Below are 15,334 nucleotides of genomic sequence, written 5' to 3'. Positions count from 1 at the left end.
CTGGTCCGTCGAACCAAAATGAAGAAAAATGCGCAAGTCGGTGGGTAAGTAAAAAACAAGTGCAAGTTGCAAACGAACGCAAGGCTTCAGAAGTCCATCGCACGGATCGCGCGTATTTACCAACACGGGGGGACAGAAATTATGGTACTCATAACCGTAAATTGGTTTCTGTCATCCAATCGTTTAGCTTAGAGGTCGGTTGTTATCTTGTTACTGAGTTTTCGTTAACTTTAGCACAGAAGCACGATTTTCCACGTTGCGTTGATCGTTGTCGTCAAAGCTCAAGTTGTTGAGTGGCGTAATGCGTAGCTGTCACGCAACAGAGATTTGAGCTATGCTCTGAAAGTGCCATCGTTTTGAATTGGCGAGTCCAAGTGTTCAGGAACTGTTTGTAAATATTTTTTAAATTACCTAGGGTAAAACTAACAATAATGAGCCGGGTAGTTCGACATATCGGCCCATTCGGCCGCTGTGCTGCTCAACATGAGAATCTAAAACATCTGGCTTAGCCATGAGACTACGTCTATGATTTCTATACCGAGGTAAATTGAAAAGCGTCACGAAAATATGATAGACTTTGAATGTAGACCGTAGACCGCCGTTTCTCGATGGATATTTAGTTTTCTTGGGCCATTCGATCTAGGAAGAGTCAACGGCTCATATCCAATGTAATAAAATATTGATTTTCATTTACTTATTCAATCATTATTGGTTTATTGGCATCGGTGGGTACAACATCTAAAGCTTAAAGTAGAGAGACGATTATCCAGAAAATTTGGAAGGATGAAGAACAGCCTATCGGCTGGTTGGATTGCCTCATATGCCCAATCTTTAAGAAAGGGCACAGACTAGAGTATATATTCCAATTACAGAGGGATCACCCTTCTGAACTCGGCGTTCCAAATTTTGTCGCGTATTCTGTTTAACAGATTGAGACCGCTGGAGGAGTCCATCGTCGGCGAATCCCAGACATGGTTTCGTGAGGGCCGATCAACGACGGATCAGATGTTTTGCCTGCGGATGATCCTTGATACATTCCGGGAGTATAACTAATAAAAATAAATAAATAAATAAACAATAATAATAAATTAGATCAATGCAGATGTTCTAGGTTCTACAAATTGTTCTGGAGTTCAATTAAATTGCTCTTACGGGTCAACCGCCCTTGGTATCAAACCAAAATCAACTGAACATGTCCATACAAGTCTCCAGAACCCTTGCGTAATATATGCAGTTCAAATTCAGTTCAATGCAGATGTTCTGGGTTCTCCAAATTGATTAAAAGTATAGATCGAATAGTCTACCAGGTCAACCGCCCTTGGTATCAAACCGAAATCAACCCAGCATGTCCATACTAGTCCCCAAGTTGGGTTGATTTCGGTTTGATGCAAGGAGTGGTATCAAGGAGATGAGTTGGATAAGACAATTGTGAAACGATTGTGAGAATCGCTTAAAAGACGACCGGGAATTATTATTTATTATTTATTCAGACTAAGGCCGAGTTGGAAGTAGGCTGTGAGTCCGAACGGATGGTTTTATTTTCGCGTGACGTTTTCGCAAGTCGTTTTACCAGCCGAAATTCGGCTGATTTATCTGAAATTCCGAGACAGCAGCACATTTTCACTCACTAGTAAAGTTTTCAGTCGTTCGGAAAGTCAATTTTTCTTCCACGTCAATTTTTTCTTCCAATAATTGGATTTCTATTTTCGGCTGGTTTCTCGCTGTAAGCTGAGATCATTAAAACTATAAGGTCAAAGTGGCACTAAATCCCAGTGAAAGAGCCGAGTCAAAATCCGGAAAAATCCAAAAGGACGACGGAAGTTGCACTATCTACACGATGCTGAAGCAGTTTTACCCGGACTCCTGCTTTGCCGTCTGCGAAATAAAAACCACTGTCCATCTTCTGCAGCTGGGTTTGTCGACCAATCATGCTGTTTCTGAGGGTACCAAGGCCGTAATTTAGTATATCAGCTCCACATAGAAGGGTAGAGGCATAATACATACAAGCTTACAAGATGATATCCGAGCGTGTGATACTAACGAAATGGAGTGTAAGTCAGTTGTGTAAATGGAAAGTAAGTATCTAGAATGAATACAGGAAGGTAAGAACAACTTCGCTTCAAGGTGATGTGTCGTCTCCTTTAATTATTGAACCAAATAAACTAAATTTACATACGTTAAGGACCAAACTGTCAAGTTCTATAAACAAACTAAGTGCTTACTAGTCAATACTTGCTATGAAATTCGCAGCTGGAACTAAAATGGAGTCTTGACTTTCGTTTGAACAATATCAATACTGTATGGATTTTCGGTCATTGTTTGGAAATCCTCAATCTCGAAAACAAATCATACATTCTAGGAATAGGAAAAAAAGAGACAATTTTTAATTACCTTCATTGTGGTAAATCAAAATCTGTATAGAAATATCTTGCAATATTACAAACATCCACATAAAAGCAACGTTGGGCTACTATACTATTAAAAATCATGACAAGATAGATTTCCAGCAATTGAATCAATTGATTCAGCTGATCCCTTGTTTAAAGTATCAATTGTCAAGATGTCTAATACCTGTAAAACTGGTAAGATAGGGAGTTTTGATTTGGACTTGGAATGTCAGGGAAAGTCAGGGCTTACAGTTTTTACTATAATATGAATTTTTAAAAACAAAACAAATGTTCTGAAGAACTAGGGATGTTAATTTGCATAAACCATGAACAATAAGCTCTATTAAATATAAGATTTGAACTGCAGTTTTTCAATAGCATAAATCTGGCTATAGAGAGGATGTAATTTGTGTTTCTAATGACAATTATTTTTAAATTTTCACAAACGGAATAGATGTCATCTGAACAGTACGATAAAACTTTAAAGTCAAAAAATTTATTCATGTCCGTTTTAACCGTCGATTTCCGATTGGTATATATCTTATAAGCTTCATTTTTTTACTTGTAGAAAGCGTTATGCGGGAGGATATATTTTCACTAAACGGTGGAACAATAACGCAAAACTCAATGTGAATGGATAATTAGTTTTGCTGAGGTGAACCGATACCAGCAGTCTTAAAAACAACAGCTACCGAAACACCTACGAATCCCACGAGAGCCTTCGCAGCTGTTGAATTGGTCACACAGAAGAAGAAGTGCCATGGCAATTATGTCGTTTTTTCGGATATTCCTGATGCGTCTCAAACAAAACTGGAACTATTTTAATAGAAGATGAAATCAAATGGTGAGCACGTTCCAATTTATTCCTTCTCTCTTTCATTGATTCATAAATTCAAAAATTTAAAATTGAACACTACATACGTACAGGGCATCGTTTGCTGCTATTGCCGCGGATATTGTGGGAGTCCCAGGTATCCGGTTCACGCTTTAGTCGGCAACGGTGGCTCTTCTTGACCTTCTATTCCCTGAGTAGTTAGTACGAATAAGGGCGTCCTTGTGAAGTTTTGCTGTACCTGTTAAGAACAACTAGTACATCCCGTTCCCTGCACTTCCCTGAAACCTTTCTTGCTTCAGGAGTGATTCCTTTTGTAGTACTAGTCTTCTTAACAAAAAGGGCACCATTACGGAGCATGAGATATGATCAAATTATTCGTAGTATTACTTGACCAACACCCCCAGCTGGGTGAGGGGTAGAGGATGACGCACACACACACACACACACATTATTTATTCAGACTAAGGCCGAAGTGGCCTGTGCGGTATATAAGAGTCTTCTCCATTCGGCTCGGTCCATGGCTACATGTCGCCAACCACGCAGTCTGCGGAGGGTCCGCAAGTCATCTTCCACCTGATCGATCCACCTTGCCCGCTGCGCACCTCGCCTTCTTGTGCCCGTCGGATCGTTGTCGAGAACCATTTTCACCGGGTTACTGTCCGACATTCTGGCTACGTGCCCGGCCCACCGCAGTCGTCCGATTTTCGCGGTGTGAACGATGGATGGTTCTCCCAACAGCTGATGCAATTCGTGGTTCATACGCCTCCTCCACGTACCGTCCGCCATCTGCACCCCACCATAGATGGTACGCACCACTTTCCTTTCGAAAACTCCAAGTGCGCGTTGGTCCTCCACGAGCATCGTCCAGGTCTCGTGTCCGTAGAGGACTACCGGTCTCATTAGCGTTTTGTAGATTGTCAGTTTGGTACGGCGGCGAACTCTATTCGATCGGAGCGTCTTGCGGAGTCCAAAGTACGTACGATTTCCAGCCACTATGCGTCTCCGAATTTCTCTGCTGGTGTCATTTTCGGCAGTCACCAGTGAGCCCAAGTACACAAATTCTTCTACCACCTCGATTTCGTCACCACCGATGCAAACTCGCGGTGGGTGGCTCACATTGTCTTCTCTTGAACCTCTTCCCATCATGTACTTCGTCTTCGACGTGTTGATGACTAGTCCGATCCGCTTAGCTTCCCTCTTCAGTCTGATGTAGGCTTCCTCCATCTTCTCAAAGTTACGTGCCATAATATCTATGTCGTCGGCGAAACCAAATAGCTGGACGGACTTATTGAAAATTGTACCACTCGTGTTAATCCCTGCTCTTCGTATTACCCTTCCAAAGCGATGTTGAATAGCAAACACGAAAGACCATCACCTTGCCGTAACCCTCTGCGGGTTTCGAAGGGTCTCGAGAATGCCCCTGAAACTCGAACTACGCACATCACCCGATCCATCGTCGCTTTGATCAACCGTGTCAGTTTATCCGGAAAACCGTGTTCGTGCATTAGCTGCCATAGCTGGTCCCGATCGATTGTATCATATGCGGCTTTGAAGTCGATGAATAGATGATGTGTGGGCACGTTGTATTCGCGGCATTTCTGCAGTACTTGGCGAATGGCGAACACCTGGTCCGTGGTGGAGCGTTCGCCCATAAAACCCGCCTGGTACTGCCCCACGAACTCCCTTGCAGTTGGTGCTAGTCGACGGCATAAAATTTGGGAGAGTACCTTGTAGGCGGCGTTCAGCAATGTGATTGCGCGGTAGTTGTTACAATCCAGCTTATCGCCCTTTTTGTAGATGGGACACACGACACCTTCCATCCACTCCTGCGGCAAAACTTCCTCCTCCCAAATCTTGGTAATGACTAGAGATGGGCAAAATGGCTCACCTTATTGAGCGATCCGGAATCGTTCCGCTCAATAAAGAGAACTAGCTCATCTGAACGGTTCATCCGCTCCCTACATTTTATAATAGTACTAGCCTTATGTACCCGGCCTTGCTCGGAATTGCCAGTTTGATTCGCAGTTTTTTTCACAATCGGAAAATGAATAAACCAATTGGTCAACAGGATAATTGCGTTTTCTTATCGATACTTCATCATTTGATCAGAAGAAGGCAGATTTCATTTGAAAACATTGACTGGTTTTGAAGAAGGGAGCAAACCCATAATCGCCATATTCCGGGCAAACGTTTATTTCTAAAGAAGGAAAAACATCCACCGATGCCTTATTCCGGGCAAACGTCTATTTTTAAAGAAGGGATCACATTCACCATCCAGAAGGAAACACATTAATCATTGCTTGTCACTGGGCAACCATAATTTCGATAAATGGTTAAATTGATCGATAACTAAACAATACAATAATGGGTTCAGAAGTTAGGCTGGAGCATACACACAAACATACAAACATTGAGTTTTATATATCTCGGGTACTTATTCAAAAGGACGTATGTGATTTTGTAAACAAAGATGCATACGTCGATTTGTCAAATATGATGGCACTCCTACGCAAACCAACACAACGAACATGTAGCCGAAACCTCCCCTACCTGTATGTGGCGATGGTTTGCGTGGGAGTGCTATCAGATTGCAGAAATCAACGTTTAAATTTTTGTTTACAAAATCACATACGTCACATACGTTGAATAAGTATCCGAGATATATAGATAGCTAATAGCTATATGTATTCGGCTTTGCTAGGGACTGAAAAGTAAATTATTCAATTAAAATGTCCAATGCTGTAGCACAAAACCCACAGAGGTAGATCTACCGCTCATAGAATTGTTCCTTTGTATCAATCTATTTTTATATATTTGTTTGGCCCTTCTACCTTTTCAATAAACATCTTCCAAAAATAGAGAATAAGTGTACCAAATCTGGTTGTAATTTATCCTGGGAGTTACACTGAATTGCTCATTTTTTAAAGACAACCCTTCCCCATAACTTCCTTTTTCCCCAATGACCCTCCCACCTCCTTTGTTATCTTCTCCTTGGGATAGAAAATGTGTACACCAATTTTGGTTGAAATCGGTCCTGGGAGTTAGGTGTTACACTGAATTGCTCTTTTTCTAAATACAACCCTTCCCCCTTACCCTCCCTTTTTCCCAATGATCATACCACCCTTTGTTATTTTCTCCTTAGGATAGAGAATGTGTGTACCAAATTTGGATGAAATCGGTCCAGGGGTTCAAAAGATACACTGAATTGCTTGTTTTCTGAACAATACCCTCCCCCAGCCCCTCCCTCTTTCCCAAATTACACTTCCATATGATCGACTACTCTTAGTGAATATGTGTACAAAATTTGGTTGATATGGGTACTGGGGTTGGGAGTTACACTGAATTGCTCGTTTTATAAAGACAACCCCTCCCCCATACCCTCCTTTTTTACAATGACCGCCCCACCCGCTTTGTTATCTTTTGTTTAGGGTAGAGAATGTTTGTATCAAATTTGGTTGAAATCGGTGCAGGGGTTCAGAATTTACTCTGAATTACCCGTTTTCTGAACCATACCCTCCCTCCAGACCCCTCCCCTTTCAAAGATTACACTCTCATATGGTTGTCTCCTTATATTGAATATGTGTACAAAATTTGATTGAAATCGGTCCTAGGAGATGCAAGTTACACATAATTGTTCGTTTTCTAAACAAAACCCCTCCCCTTTTCCAAATGACACTCCCACCCCCTTTGTCAACTTCCCCTGAGGATAGAGAACGTGTGTACCAAATTTGGTTGAATTCGGCCAAGTGGTTCAGAAGTAGTTAGCGAACATACATACATAGATTGATTTTTTTTTATAAAGTATTTTTAATAAAGCGAAATATAATAGATTTTTCAGTTCAGTGGTTATTTACTTTATGGTATTAATACAATAAGAGATAGATTATTTTCGTTGAGACTTCGCTTCTATCGTACCAACGCATGTATTTTAATTACCCTAATAAAATTATAATATTTTACCGCATAAGCTGCAGTGGACCAGAACTCCTTTTAACAACGCCTGTCTGTCTTACTGTCTCTTCTTATGTCTCCATTGACTTTCATCCCTATATAAATTAGACAAATGAAATAATATGAAGGACATATTTATCAAGCAATAATCATTGACAGAAGGTTATTCTTACAAAGTTCATTCTTGTTATTCGCTGTCATAAATCACAATAATTTATGCTACGATTTGACAGGGCAAGTCAATTGAACAATTCAGTTGAATTCAATTGACTTGCCAAAAGTTGAACTTGTTCAACTTTCTTTTCGTTCAAGTGAGTTGAGTGAAGGCGTTTAGACGTTCAATTCAAGCGACTTGTTCTCCACTTCACTGCCTTGTCTAAACATAGCATTAGTCGAAAGATATTTAACAAAAAAATGGTTTTCGTACGGCCGAATTGCCGAATAATATGCAATTAATTGTAATCAAGTGTCGGTCTTTCACCGTCATTAGTCGTCTGAGTACACGCGACCGTTCACGTAAAGGCAATCAAACTCATCAAATGCTTTAGCCAAGCAAGCCTTTGGCACAGCAGAGTGCGATTGAATTCGCATTCTATACCGTCCCGCCCAGTCCGTTGCTGGGGGGCATGGAGTGCGATCCTCTCGTTTAATAAACAATGTGCACTCGCTTGGCTGTGGATATACAACAGTAAAGCAAATGTGGAGATTGGGCAAATCAAGCATCCGAAAGATATTCAATTTGCAAAAAAGAGAGCTAACCGCGGTAGAGGTTGGTACTCGGATTCTGATGGCTTTTCCGCAAACGTGACCTTTAAGTGGTCTTGTTGTGTAGGGGTTATCACGCCTATCTAGAGAGTAGGAGGTTGAGGGTTCGAGTCCCTCAAGACACGTGGATTCTTTTTCGCAAATTTCATATCAATTTGTCCATTTCGAAACATGTGCTGTGCATATGCACAGCCAAGATATTTAACAAAAAAAAATGGTTTTCGTACTGCCGAGTTGCCGAATAATATGCAATTAATTATAGCATTAGTCTTTCATTACTCGCACAGCACACGCTTGCTACAATCGACGACCTAGAATTGCGCGCATTTCGCTGTTTCCCATTCGACTTTGCAGCCCGTTCATGTGTTTCCTTTTCCATCGTTGCCGCTCTCGAACTGTTTGCCGATACGAAACAGAAACGCGCTTACACTACATATACGCTCAAGCTACTGCTAAGCACCCAACGCGCCGTGGCGTGGGCCACGCCGATATTCTGGAACACTGGAACACATCGACTGCACGCTCGCACTCCACTCTCTTTTTTCGTGTGAACCTATTTCTGTTGGTTCGTTCGTTCATTCAAAGAACCATTTCTTCAGCACAGCCAGATCTGCACTGTGTAAAAAGCGCGCTCCCGCTCCACGCTCTTTTTTTGGTTCGTTCGTTCGTTCAAAAAACCCTTTCCTCGGCTCAGCCAGACTGCGCTGGGTAAGTAGCTCTTTTTGCGCTCCCGCTCCACGCTCATGAATAAACTACCAGCAGTAAGCAGTTTCAAGCGTGTGTGGAAAGAGCGAAAGATTTACCGTTCGTTAAAAAGGAGCGAGCGCTTTTTCAGTCGCGTAGAAGAACTAGTTCTTTTGAACCGTTCACGAGCGGGATGCCCACCTCTAGTAATGACCCAGTGCAGCGCTCTAGCCAGTGCCTCACCGCCGTGTTTAAGTAGCTCTCCTGGTAGGGGCTTTGTTGTTCTTCAGCCGGCCAATCTCCTCCTGGATTTCCTGGAGATCCGGAGCCGGTAGAATTATGTCCTGCGCGCGTTCTCCCAGGTCCATCACCATACCGCCATCTTCGTCTGCCACATCGCCATTCAGGTGCTCTTCGTAGTGCTGCCGCCACCTCTGGATCACCTCACGCTCGTTCGTAAGAAGGTTCCCGTTTATGTCCTTACACATATCAGGCTGTGGCACGTGGCCCTTACGTGAACGGTTTAACTTCTCATAGAACTTTCGTGTGTTATTAGCGCGGTACAGTTGCTCCGTTTCTTCATGGTCTCGATCTTCCTGCTGGCGCTTTTTCCTCCGGAAAATCGAGTTTTGTCTGTTCCGCGCCTGTTTATATCGTGCCTCGTTCGCCCTCGTGCGGTGTTGCAGCAATCTCGCCCATGCTGCATTCTTCTCTTCCACTAACTGCTCACATTCGCCGTCATACCAGTCGTTTCTCTGATCCGGGGGCACCGTGCCAAGTGCAGCGGTTGCGATGCTACCAATGGCGGATCGAATATCTCTCCAGCCATCTTCAAGAGACGCTGCACATTGGAACAACTCAGAAAAAAGACGGTCAAAACCTCATTGTGGCGTTTAATACAGATTTAGATCCATGATTTTTCCATAGAATGTGTTCTAAAAGCTGCCCGATAAAATATAGACCGTGAAATCCACTATTATGGTTTAATGCGATACCCGAGCAAAAAAAAAATTCTACAATTTTTTTTGTTCGGGGTTTTGACAATGTTTTAGAATATTGTGTTTTGAGAAATTTTGCTAAAGATACTATATGTTTTCTTCCTAATTTTAAAGGTTGAATAGTTGTTTTTCGATACTGCTGTCTGAAACTCATATAAAAATCGATTTTTAAATAAATATACAACATATCAACACGTTTTATATCACAAAATAAAAAATGACACTAATACTTATACGATTGTTTTCAGATAATATGGTCTTTCTGATTGGAATTTCAGTCAAATAGAACGGTTTTATTAAAAAAATAGGCTAATTTCTTGATTAAATATCAGCCTTATAGGCACATTTTTGCAGCTAGATTTCCGTTATTCTAAAAGCTAATTTTGCATAAACACTGGCTTGTTTAAAGCTCAGTTGGGTCTAATGAGGCTCATTGATTTTTGTTCCAATTTTTATAGTGTAGTTTTCGATAAATATTTCTCTTTCTCATAATATACCAATTTGGATCTATTTATTATTTCTATAAGTAGGGTGAGCGTACCCTTTGCTTATAATTCAGAGCCTAATTTCGCCAACTTTTGAAAAAACATTGTTTTCAAACAAAATCGATTGGTTTTAGAAGTAAATTTGGCTAAATAATAAGTGTATCTTTATGAGAGCTAAAACATCGCCAAAACTTCTAAAATATTTTTAATAAATGCTCGAATATGGAGATATGTCCAAAAGTCGCTGCTGTACCCGTATAATACCTTATTGGTTAAGATACCGTTAATCGATAATGCGGAAATAACTGCTTAATAATCAATTAAAGGCAAATTTAATTGAAACAAGAAAATCAGTATACTTATATTTTACTTACTTATCATGTTTGAGCGCATATTTCTATCTTCCATATCTTCAGGGAAGGAGAATGCTCTTTGTGAGCGGGAGCTACAGCATTTTTTAGTACTATTTTTAGTACAAACTGGATACAGATGAAACAAAACCTTTTTTTTTTTCGAAAATAACACTTTAAAAAATTGGAACAAAAATCAATGAGCCTCATCAAACCCAACTGAGCTTTAGCCACTGGATTCTTCTATATAAAATTAGCTTTCTGAATAACGTAAATCTAGCTGCCAAAATGTGCCAATAAGGGTGATATACTTTCATGAAATTGACCTATTTTTCCGATAAATGTGTTCCATTTGATAGAAATGTCAATAAAAAAGGCCATATTATTTTCAGATTAGCGTATGTCAGTGCTAATCAATATTTTGTGATACAAAACGGGTCAAAACGTTGTATATTTAGTTTCGAAATATTGAAAATCGATTTTTATATGAGTTTAAGACTGCAATATCGTAAAACAACGATTCAACACTTAAAATTAGGAGAAAAACATACAGTATCTTCAGCAAAATTTCTTAAAACACAATATTCTAAAACATTGTCAAAAACCCGAGCAAAAAAAAATGTAGAAGAAAAAAAAGTTTTTGCTCGGGTATCGCATTAAAACATAATAGTGGATTTCACGGTGTAGATTTTGTTGGGCAGCTTTTTGAACACATTCTATGAACAAATCATAGATCTAAATATGTATTAAACGCCACAATGAGGTTTTGACCGTCTTTTTTCTGAGTTGTTCCAATGTGCGCTGCGCCTAGCTGCTCTTCCGTTGGACTTCCAGCTGCTGCGCGTATTCTTGGGCTAGTCTACCGTCTTGTAGCCGCCCAATGTTAAGCACCGGCGTCCGACTTCGACGCGTGTTGTACACCGTCGAGAGTTTTGAGCGCAGGCATACTGCATCGAGGTAGTGGTCGGATTCAATATTCGCACTGCGGTAAGTGCGGACGTTCGTGATGTCGGAGAAGAATTTACCGTCGATTAGAACGTGGTCGATTTGGTTTTCCGTTTCTTGGTTAGGTGATCTCCATGTGGCCTTGTGGATATTTTTGCGGGGAAAGAAGGTGCTTCGGACTACCATTCCGCGGGAGGCTGCAAAGTTTATGCATCGTTGGCCGTTGTCATTCGATACGGTGTGCAGACTATCCGGTCCGATGACCGGTCTATACATTTCCTCCCTTCCTACCTGTGCGTTCATGTCACCGATGACGATTTTAACGTCCCGCAGTGGGCATCTATCGTATGTCTGCTCAGGCTGTGCGTAGAACGCTTCTTTCTCGTCGTCGGGTCTCCCTTCGTGTGAGCAGTGCACGTTGATGATGCTATAGTTGAAGAAACGGCCTTTAATCCTCAGCTTGCACATCCTTGCGTTGATTGGCTGCCACCCAATCACGCGTTGGCGCATCTTACCCAGCACTATGAAGCCGGTTCCCAGCTCGTTGGTGGTGCCACAGCTTTGGTAGAAGGTAGCCGCTCGATGCCCGCTTTTCCACACTTTCTGTCCTGTCCAGCAAAGCTCCTTCAGCGCCACGACGTCGAAGTTGCGGGGATGTAATTCATCGTAGATCATCCTGTCGCAACCTGCGAAACCTAGCGACTTGCAATTCCATGTTCCAAGCTTCCAATCGTGATCCTGTATTCGTCGCCTAGGTCTTTGCCGATTATATCGAGTCGCATTATCTCTTATATTGTTCGTAATGATTGGTTTTCTAGGCGGCTTATTGGGCCTGCGCAAACCTCCTGTCTCGTCGGAGGGCCGTCGAGAGCGTTTATCGTCCCACCTAACACCAGGACTTGGGCTAAAAAATATTTAAGCTCTTTTAGTGGAAAGTCTTCAACTCTCTAAGACGAGTTTAGGACTTCCTTTTTACATATGTCGAGTAAGTATGGCCTCACAATTTGAAGTCAAAAAACGTATCTACGAAGATAACAAAAGGTGGAATTCAATGGAAAGTATTAAACTCGTCTTAGACAGTTAAAAAAAAGAAATAAGAAACAAAAAAATAAAAATAAGGACAAATGTAGGACAGAAACCGAAAGAGAAAGTTAGAATCCAGATTAATTCACCTAGCGTTGCTGGTGCATTTCTCGCGCATTATAAAAATGAGAAAAACACATAAGAAATGATGTGCTAGGCCTTTGACGAAGCCTGCTGTGTACCTGGGCACCCTCCACAGTAATTGTCCCTTACCGCGTCATGCAGGACTCTGGCATGGTGGACCTCTTTTCCCGAGCATCTTGTGGGACCAAAATGGAAAAACAAGTCAATTCTTCTTCAATTAGTGGTAGTAGTGTAGGCGACAACCCCTTTGCAAGAGGTGGGTTGTTCAGGTCTTCGCCTAGGAGGCCAGAGGCAATAGTCGGCAGCTCGGTGCGCAGCGCCAGCGTGGGTCACTTAACCTTCTCCCCGGCTACGCCGGTAGAGGTTATGGACGGCCCATGGCTTGTGAGGGCGATGAACCGCAAACGCGATGGGCTTTCAGCCTTCGAGGTGGCGACGGAACACCTGGACGCCATAATCGACTTTGCGTCATCGAAGCATAATATCAGTAAGGACCTCAAGGGGAGCTTGCTGAAACTTCGAAAGTCCATGTTGGACGCCAAGCTGGAGAGGGCGGTCGGGACGGTCAAGTGCAAACCCGTGATATCCGTGGAGTCGACTGAGGCTCAAGTATTCGCGGGCACGTCGGGGGTGACTGCCCCAACGGAGCAGACACAAAAACGGGGGAGACATTCTCCAGGGGATGAGCTCCCTGGGGGCCGCTCCAAAATGCGGAGGGTTGCTACCCCGAACAAGGGTAGTGGGGTTGGGAAGCTGAACACCGGCCAGGTACCTCCAAAACCGGGACCAGGGAAATAGAGGGGGATGACGCCTCCTGGACCCTGGTCAAGAACAAGAGGAAACCGAAGACGTCAAGGGCCGAAAAGAAGGCCCAGGCGAATGAGGATAGCAAGAAGTCTAGGGTAGGCGCCAATCGCTCCAGGGGCGATGCCCTAGTCATCAAGACGGACGAGGCTAGGTACTCGAACGTCTTGAAGGCGATGAGGAGTGACGTCAAGCTCGATGAACTCTGCGCCGACGTACGTCGAATAAGACGTACCCGGAAGAGCGAGATGATCCTCGAGCTGAAGCGGGGCGTCTCGCAAAAGGGCGCTGCCTACAAGAAGTTGGCGGAGGAAGTCCTAGGCGTGAGGGCACTCACGACGGAGGTAAATCTAAGTGTTAAAGACCTGGACGAGATCACCGAAGTCGAAGAGCTCGTCACGGCACTGCGGCGACAGTGTGAAGTGGAGACGCTCACCGCAGCCGTTCGGCTACGGAAAGGTCCGACAGGGACGCAGGTAGCATTGGTTCGGCTATCTGCAGCGGACAGCTCCAAGGTAGTCAAGTTAGGGAGCCTCAAGGTGGGATGGTCGGTGTGCCCTGTGGGCATATACGAGCAACCCGAAGTTTGCTTCAAGTGCCTGGAATCGGCAAGCCTGGAAACCTGGAAACAGCAAGCACCCCATGGGGGGTTCGAAGTGCCCGGCGTTTAAGCGTGCTGCAAAATCACAGTGCAGGTAACGCAGCTAAACCTGAACCACTGTGATGCAGCCCAGCAACTGCTGTGTCAGACAGTTGCTGAATGAGGGACGGATATCGCCATCATAGCGGATCCTTACCGGGTACCTGCCAGGAACGGTAATTGGGTCACCGATGGGTCTAAAATGGCGGCGATATGGACAACGGGGAAATACCCAGTCCAAGAGTTGGTGTCTTCGACACACGAGGGCTTCGTCATTGCCAAAGTCAACGCCCAAGTAGCACACGCAACATCTTCCAAAAAGCACCTTGTTTCTATTCAGTTTCATTAAAGGCATTGGGAAAACATCAAAGCACGAAAAAGTTGCATCAAGATGTCAAAAACGTTCGAGTTGTGATCAATGTTTCATTTACATTGCAATGCAGTACGTGTTTGACAATTGGAAACAAACAACCTAAGAGTACTGCACTTAATGTTGCAAACACGAAACAAAATCATCAAGTTGCATATTGTCCATGTAACTTCAATGCGTCTTTCAAAATTTATTTGTTTGTTTGAATTAAGTTGCAGATACGTTGAGTGTGTCTTCATGTTTAATTTAGCATCGTTCAACGTTTTGACAACTCCCGGTGATGGTCAAGTAACGATCAAGTAACAGAAAACCCGAGTACAAAACTTCATAATCGTATGGTTTTTATGGTGAGTCAACATTTATGGTGAGTCAACAATCTTGTGGATTTTTTTTTATCCAAATCTATTGACGAATTATCCATTTAATTAATTACTTCTTACCGTCTAAACACTTTCAACATTCGACTAAATGTCTATTTGACTTAATGTCCCTTCGATCAAATGTCCTTTCGTCTAAATGTCATTCGACTAAACGTCATTAGACGAAATGTAATTCGGCGAACTGTCCCAAAGCCGCCTTCCAATACACTTTGTGTGGGAGAAAGTATCCTGCACTTAGTTTATAAGATTTTTTGTTATAAAAATTTAGTGTAAAATAATGAAATATGTTGATACAAAATTACGACATTCTAGTCGGGTGAAAAAATTGATTTACATCTGCACTGCCTGTAATCGCATATTTGTCCCATCTTTGCTGGGTTTCCTATTAATATGGGACAGATATGTGATTACAGGCAGTGCATGTTTCTGAAACTTGAATCAAATTTATTATTACCTTCATTTTTAATGTCCAAGATAAAAAGAATACCAACACATGTACTACATACTAACTTGTATAGCGTATTTTGGCACTAGTATAGTATTTAAATCACCGCATATCGCCCCATTCCGCGT

The sequence above is a fragment of the Armigeres subalbatus genome, chromosome 1 (genome assembly GCF_024139115.2).
Source record: "Armigeres subalbatus isolate Guangzhou_Male chromosome 1, GZ_Asu_2, whole genome shotgun sequence".
In the NCBI taxonomy this organism is placed as follows: Eukaryota; Metazoa; Arthropoda; class Insecta; order Diptera; family Culicidae; genus Armigeres; species Armigeres subalbatus.
Note: the sequence above shows the minus strand (reverse complement) of the source record.